Raw genomic sequence first — 7,714 nt, 5'->3', positions numbered from 1 at the left:
GTATTTTATATTTCAGTTGCTAATTATTATGTTACTTTAATTATTCATTATTTTAATCACTATTTTTTATTATTTTAATTATTAAGTTTTTAATAAGTAATTTTTTGTTATTTTAATTACTAATTAATGTTATTATTGTAATATTTATTTCCTTTCTTTCTTTATTTTTTATTTTATTTTTTCCTGTTTTCCTGACGGCCTTCTGACTTTAGAAACTAAGCCCTGACAGCAATAGAAAAATTAATAATGAATCCAGTGCACCAAAAAATAATAGCCAAAATAAAGTGAATTATTTCTACCCAAAAATGCGACGCAAAACTCCCTATCGCAGCACTACCCAGTTCCCGCGGGGTAGAATAGCTCAAGTGATTCAATGCAATGCGACGTTTCAAAGCCCTTTTTAGGGCCGTAGACCGATAAAACAGGCTCAAGATACGGGTACCGATCGATTTTACCGAAAGTAACGAGTAACGATACGATAGTAACGAGTACTGGTTCACCGAGTAACGAATACATACGGGTACACAATTTCTCGTTACTTCTACAGCACTACTATCTAAATTTTTTGTCTACATTTCGAGCTGACAGACAGACAAAGTAGACCAAGGCGGTTAGAACAGAAGGAGGGAAGGTTCAACTCAAACGGTGAAGCTTGGCGGCCATGTTCCTGTTATCGCTGTGACTTGTGCAAAAAGTCTGTAATTGCAATATTTTTTTTTCCTTTTCTTTTTGAAGCATGTCAACTTGTGTTGCATATGGATGCACAAACAGATTTTCGAAAAAGATTCCTAAGATTACTTTTCATTCGTAAGTATTGATTTTCTTTTTCTATGTAATTTGATAAATATGTTAAAAAATATCACAATGTCATGTTGGTTTCTTTCCAGATGTGGAAAAAAAATACTTAGTAATAATCAAAATACCTTAAATACATTTTTAATGTTTCTGTTTATAGCTGGTATCTTCGTTCTTAAACATGGAATGATATACGCTAGGATTTAAACTCTATAATTTGAACATTTTAGGTAAATTGTTTTATAATTTTCTTTAAAAATAAGAAATCAATTGTTACGGTTTTTATGAATTGTAAAGGTGTTAAATAAAGTAATGCCTTTCTTTATGTATTAATTATTATTAATCTTTAAGTTTTGTGAACTGTTAGGAATATAATTTGTACATTCGATCAAGATAAACTAACTGTTCTCTTGTTAAATATTTTTTGCATAAACTTACAAATTTGTGGGCAGTATAGCGATAAAAGTAAGTAAAATATTTACACAACTGAACATGTGGAAAGATGTATCCAAAAATTTATATAGGTATATTTCTGTAATTAAGCTTAATTCAAGGCAATTTCTTTGAGATTCATAAATATGAAACGCGCATAAACTGAAATCATTGAATTCACATAAATCTGTTTTATTTTATTAATATTTATTTTCTTGTTGTTATAAGGTTGTTGGTTGTGAAAAGAATCTATTTAGAACTTTCATTTAATAAAAAATGCAACCTGTGACTATTTATTTAGATAATTCTCTGCTATTAATTTCAGGTTAAAATGATTTTAAATGATTCTTTAATAAATTATAATATTGTGAATAAATCATAAATATCACTTCTTAAAGGAAAAATTGGAAAGTACATCCAACAGGTTTCTAATAAAACCTAAACAAATTCTTGAAACATGCAGAAACATCATTTTTAAAGGCTTTAATGTTATGCACATGCATTTAGATTTCGAACTATTTCTTAATGATTTTCTGTACGTAGTAAATTACGGATATCATCTTTATAACTTTAAAACAAAAAACTAACAATAGCGAAGCATTTCATTATAAATTTGACCTATTTTTACTGGAAAATGCATGCACGGAACAGCTTAAAAACACGTACATTTCCACAGCCGTAATGCAATGTTTTGAAGTTACAAACATGGACGCCGCTTGTTGGGTGGAGTTTCATTCCCCGATAGTGAAGGAAACTGCGAATCCTCCCTCCTTTTATTCTAACCTTCTTGAAGTAGACAGATGTCTTTTGTTGCACCCGCTAAGTCTTTCTGCACCGATGGGCGAAAAATCAAGCAAGGAGGTTAGAATAGGCAAGGAGGTAAGAATTGTAACGGAGGACGCCTTTATGCCTATATGTTATAGATACAAATATTTTATTTTTGCATTGAAAAATGATTACAATTTCTGATTTGTCAGGAAAATATATAAAATGTTGCAACCAGCTTTCTTGTTTGCCTTCGTATTTCAAATGCGCGTTATTATAATGGTACATTCTTCTTTTTACATTCTTAAATGTTAAAACTGTGCTTTCAGCATGCCTGTGTTTTGTACTCGTATGTGTGGCTCTATGCTCCGTAGAAATGGCGAACTGACATATAAAAATTACATGAATGTTGAAAGGAAGATATTCTTGAGAATGAGAGTAATGTTTCTATTTTTCGAAACTTCAATTAAATGGAATAAATGAATAAGCCGAAGGAATTTCTAGAAATATTTGTTTTAAAAATTTTATTATTAAGATTTTAAATCCAAAATGTTTTGAAATCTAAAGAAAAATATATGTAATCCTTGAAACATTTTTCGAAAGAAATCTATCGATATAAAATCTCTTAAAATTAATGGAGTGTAAATGAATTAAAACAGTTAGTGTACGGAAGGGTTCGATATACTCCGCACAAAAAATTACAGTCAGAAGATCAATTATTTAAAGATATAAATTAATTACATTAAAAGAATTTAAAATAAATTAACATCTGTCCAAATGTCATTGCTAACAGCAATAGCACGGATGAAAGTTATTCTTTAAATTCCGAACTTAATTCATCCGTCGGTACGCAATGATTGTGTCTTTGCGATTCCTTTTCTTATAGATACTACAAAAGGCCGCCAACGAAGTAGCGGTAAAATCGTTGAATACTAATAGTTTGAAGGGGGTTCAAATCCTGACGAATGGATTGCCTGCATAGCAGATTTAGCGAATTTTTGCTGCCCATGTTTAATGTGAATATGTGCCAATTTTAGTTAGCTTTTCATTATGACGTGCCTTGAATACGAGTCCTCGCTCGGGTTGTGTTTGGTTTGGCTTGTTAGATTATTAAGCACGTGAAGGCGATCTGTTTAAGGTGAGGTATGCTTTCGTGACAGATTTTCTAAGGGAAACAATCTCGCATTACAAAAAGTTAAAACCGTAATAACGCCCATGCAATCAGCTTGTTCACGGGGGTTTGAATGCAGGTCAAACTACCAGTATGTTAAGAGAAGCGATTTCAAGAATGTTTATTTATTTTATTTAGTTTGTCATAAGCTAAATAAAATAATAAAACATTCTTGAAATCTCTTCACATTACTGAAATGGCAATAACTTCGAATTATACTATGCTACCACTTTTCCTCTAATATGAAATTTTGAACTTTTCCGTTATCGGACAGCCCACCAGCGACTGAGCGGAGTCTAACGGAACAACTGGTGGTTCTGTCCGGGGTTCGAATCCCGGCAAACGAGCTGGTTGCCAGGATGATATTTTTAGTTTTCCATATGTGTAACATGTATGCAAGCCAATTTCCGTTAGGCAGTCCTCGAACGAAGGCATCCTTCACCTTAGGCAAATAACCATCGAGTACTTTGCCATAATCAAATAAACCTTTATCCATAACATGCTTCAAATATTTTTATGTTGAAAAGTTCATGCGCCAAAGTTGGCCCCCGTTGAATGAAATATGTTGCTTATTTTCTCTTTGTTTTTTATAACAACAATGTTCTTGTTTTCAGAATCTGAATTATCAATAAAATTCTTTTAATAATATGCGATTCTATTTTGTTTTTTTGTTTAGTGAAAAATTAATTTAAGCGACAAATATCTTACATTTAGAAAAATTTTCGATTTTTGAAACGAGTTGCTGTCAAAAGCGCATCTTCTCGTTGCTGTATATATTTATTTAAAGCAAACTGCTTGGCGCGTGTGCTTTTATATTTGAAAAGATTCAGAGAATTTTCAACAGGGAAATAAAGTTATTAATTTTACTGAATTTTGTGGATTCTTTGTGTTTTGAGGTAAAAGTCAAACCATCAGATATGTGATAACCTTAAAATAAGGGTATATATAATCAGGATTTTGCTGCCAGACATTCCCAGCGAAATACATTACAAAAAATTATCTATGTAGAATTAATGTATATTCCGTTTAGTATTTTAATTTATCAGTGTTATTACACATCAGTTTATCAGTGTAAGTTATATCGAGTTTTAGTTGTGTTCGATATAAGAATTTTATTTGGTTTATATAAATCCGATTCGTTTAATAATATTATATTTATTAAATACTAGTTATTAGGTTTCCAAATCTGTCAAACCCAATCAATGGCCTCCTGGCTAAGATACCTGATTATCGCTATTTCGACTCATATTCGAACCCAAACAAACGAACTGGTTGAATTTTGTGATTTTCCCTATGTGTAACATGAATATGAGTACGTTTTACTTAGAAAGTCGTCCATGGAGACATTCATTGCCTTCGGCTGATAGATCTCGTTTCCTTTGCCATACTCAAAAAGTCTAAAAATTTTTCAAAAAGACTAACAGGTGCATATGACAAAATAAAATTAAGTAAATGCACATAAGAAAATAAAATTAAGTAAATGCATATAAAAAAACTGAAGTAAATGTATATAACGGAGAAAAAAATGAGGTAAAAACAAATTTTCAATAATTTTTCAATACAGTAGTTTTTAAATTGCTTGTTTTCAAATTTTACTTCATTTTTAGTCCAAAGGGGCTTTGTCCCTGAAGGACTATTGTTTTCGTTTTGCGATTTTGCGTCGGACTCATAAACGTCGGTTCACTTTTCAAACTGTTGCCACAAAATGTTAGAGTCCTGCATTATATTTGAAGAAATTAAATAATGAAAAATCTGCATAAATGATTGTCTATTTCTCGCATTGTGATAAAACAATGCTACATAGAGCCATCGAATTTTGAATGATGAAATCCTACTGCGAATATGGGCATCTGAAATCCCAAATTTGGAATTTGTTTTATTATAGATTTTATATTTTGTAAAACTTTAACGAATTTTTGATTTACAAACTCAATGCTTTAAAGCGAGAAATGGCAACGTTATATAGAAAAAAAAAATACTTTTATCTCCAGCTCGCGAGACTGTGTATATCGGAAATTCTAAAGATATGCTTAATTTAACATTATTTTGCGATATTGCTCTTGAACTGAATTTTATGGTTTAAGTGCAAAGAACATGATATTTAATAAATAAAGGTAACACTCAAAACGTTAAAAAAACGCCCCTTTGGACGTAATTTAAAATCTGAAACATTTCAGAATTTTTTTTTTTTTTTTTTGTTTATTATGTATGTACTAATATACAGTGCATGTGTGCGAAAGTGTGCTTGTTCAGCATATCCATATATATTAATTAAATAAATCTGATTTGAAAATGCATGCACTAACGCGCTATCCTCGTAATTTGAAAAACACTAAAGTATTGTCTGAGAAAAATATTTATAAAGAAAATTAAATTTCGTCTCCTAAATCGGTGCTGTGTAAAAAATTTAAATAAGCTTATTAATTTTTTTCTTCTTTATTAAAAACAAATTAGTTTCTTTTCATCTATATATGAAAAATAACAAAATCTTGCGGTCAGAATGTAAATTCTTAAAAATATAAAATTCGTTTTTTTCGAACAAAAGTTTCTGAGAAATTTCTCTAAGTCAGCAGGTAGTAACAGGACCGCTGACTGCTTTGTTTGAAAAACCCGATGAAGTGGATGATTTTACCCCCAAAGGTTTTCTTTAACAAAGCAGATGCGGTCCAAATGGCTTTGCTGAGAAGAGTTCGTATTTGAATAGCTTGAAGATTGAAAGCTTGAGTTGAAGACTTATTGTTCCCGAAGCAATCAATCAGACAGCAATAAAATTTGTTATACATATTTCTTTCTCTCTCTCTCTCTGTGTGTGTGAGTTCTTGAAATCTTGGAATGGGTGAAAGTTTATTTTGTTTCACATATATAAGGAAACTGAATGTAAAGCAAAATAATTCAAGGCACCCATCGTATGGTAATTGTTGTACGTCCCCTCAGCTCTTCGGTTGGGTATTAAGAAAAGAATTTCCTATACTGCTTTTGTATTACTTGTATAGTGAAAGATTTGAAAAAAAAAAGTAGCTTCATATGAAAAGTTTTTCTCCGATGAACGAATACAGCTGAAACATGTTTCTGTCTTTAAGTATATCCACAAAACATGAAATAGTATTGTGCTCTTTTGTATTCTATCGCATTTTTATATTACTTCGTGGTAAATTTTTTGATTCTTAAATTTCTCTCTCTCTTTTCTTATAATACACAAGTAATCTTTCAAATATGGCTGACTTATGAACCTAAATTTTTATACTATAAAATTTTATATAAATATTAGCCGTAATCATTAGACACAGCTTTGTGTATGTTATATTTTTGAATACATGCCTGCAATTAATACTAAGAATACTATTGATAAAATTCGTGATATAATTAATAATGAAAATACTGTTTAAGCTAAAACACGATTTGAATCATTTTTTCATTACAGAGTAACATGAGCCAAACAATTTTCGTTAGCAATATACAATTATGCTAACTTGACACATCAGATAGAAAATATTTTATCGTCATCATCGGCTATGATAAAAGATTTTTACGCTTAAGATTTTGGATTATGATAAAGCACACAGGACCTATTTGTCTAAGGGAAAGGAAGTCTTCAGGGTAGATTTTTTTTTTGTGGGAAACAAACTGTTAATTCACAATTAATTGTACTTATGAAAAACCCTAAACCTCCCATGCAGCCGCTAGAATTTACCGGTGCTCAGCTATCTTACCGCTTGGAGACTAGTTGGTTTTCTGAACTTACGCAATATCTATCTGAATTTGAATATTTGCATAAAAAACGAGCAAAATAAAATGACACATTGAAAATAGTACATTTTACTGAAATCAAACTTTCTTTGAAAGAGGAAAATAAATTGTAAGGAATAAGATGGATGCATTTAATTAAACGGCGGACAATAACAGCGCTGATCATATGTTTCGTATAGGAAATCATTTTCTTCGTGTTATCGTATAACGAAAAATATCCACAGATTATATTTTACAGTTTTTAAGAAGTCATGGGTTATCTTCTTTAAGAGAACACCTTCGTGGGCAATTTTCTAAATAAAATTGGCTTGAATTCCCGTTACGCATCGGAAAAATCATAAAGACCACAAGCAGCTAAACTGTTCGGTTGCCAACAACAAACTAACAACATCCAGCAATCTTATTCACTCAACTAAAGTGAACTTAAACTAATGTTTGTATATTATTAGTAGTATTAAAATAACGAAAATATTTATTCTAATAAAAATTTTTGTTTGAATTTCCTCCCTAGTAAGGTATTTCCTTTGGTTGGAGATTTGTCAACAATAAATGCTATGTTTAAACAAGACATTTATTTACAGCATAATGCTTCAAAAATGTATGCTGGGATCCCTAGAAAAAAAATATCCCTGGAAAATATATCTCCGAAAACTATTTAATTATTCATATTCTTATGATTAATTATTAAATAATTAATAACTTTTATAATTATTACATGAAATGCTTATTTATACTTTACCAAATGTACAGCAACACTCTTTATTTACAAAAATACCATATTGAATAAATTATGTTGTAAGCTAA

This window comes from Stegodyphus dumicola, chromosome 2 (assembly GCF_044657685.1).
Source record: "Stegodyphus dumicola isolate Sdum_Otavi_A_Nest chromosome 2, ASM4465768v1".
In the NCBI taxonomy this organism is placed as follows: Eukaryota; Metazoa; Arthropoda; class Arachnida; order Araneae; family Eresidae; genus Stegodyphus; species Stegodyphus dumicola.
This window is presented reverse-complemented; position numbering follows the sequence as displayed.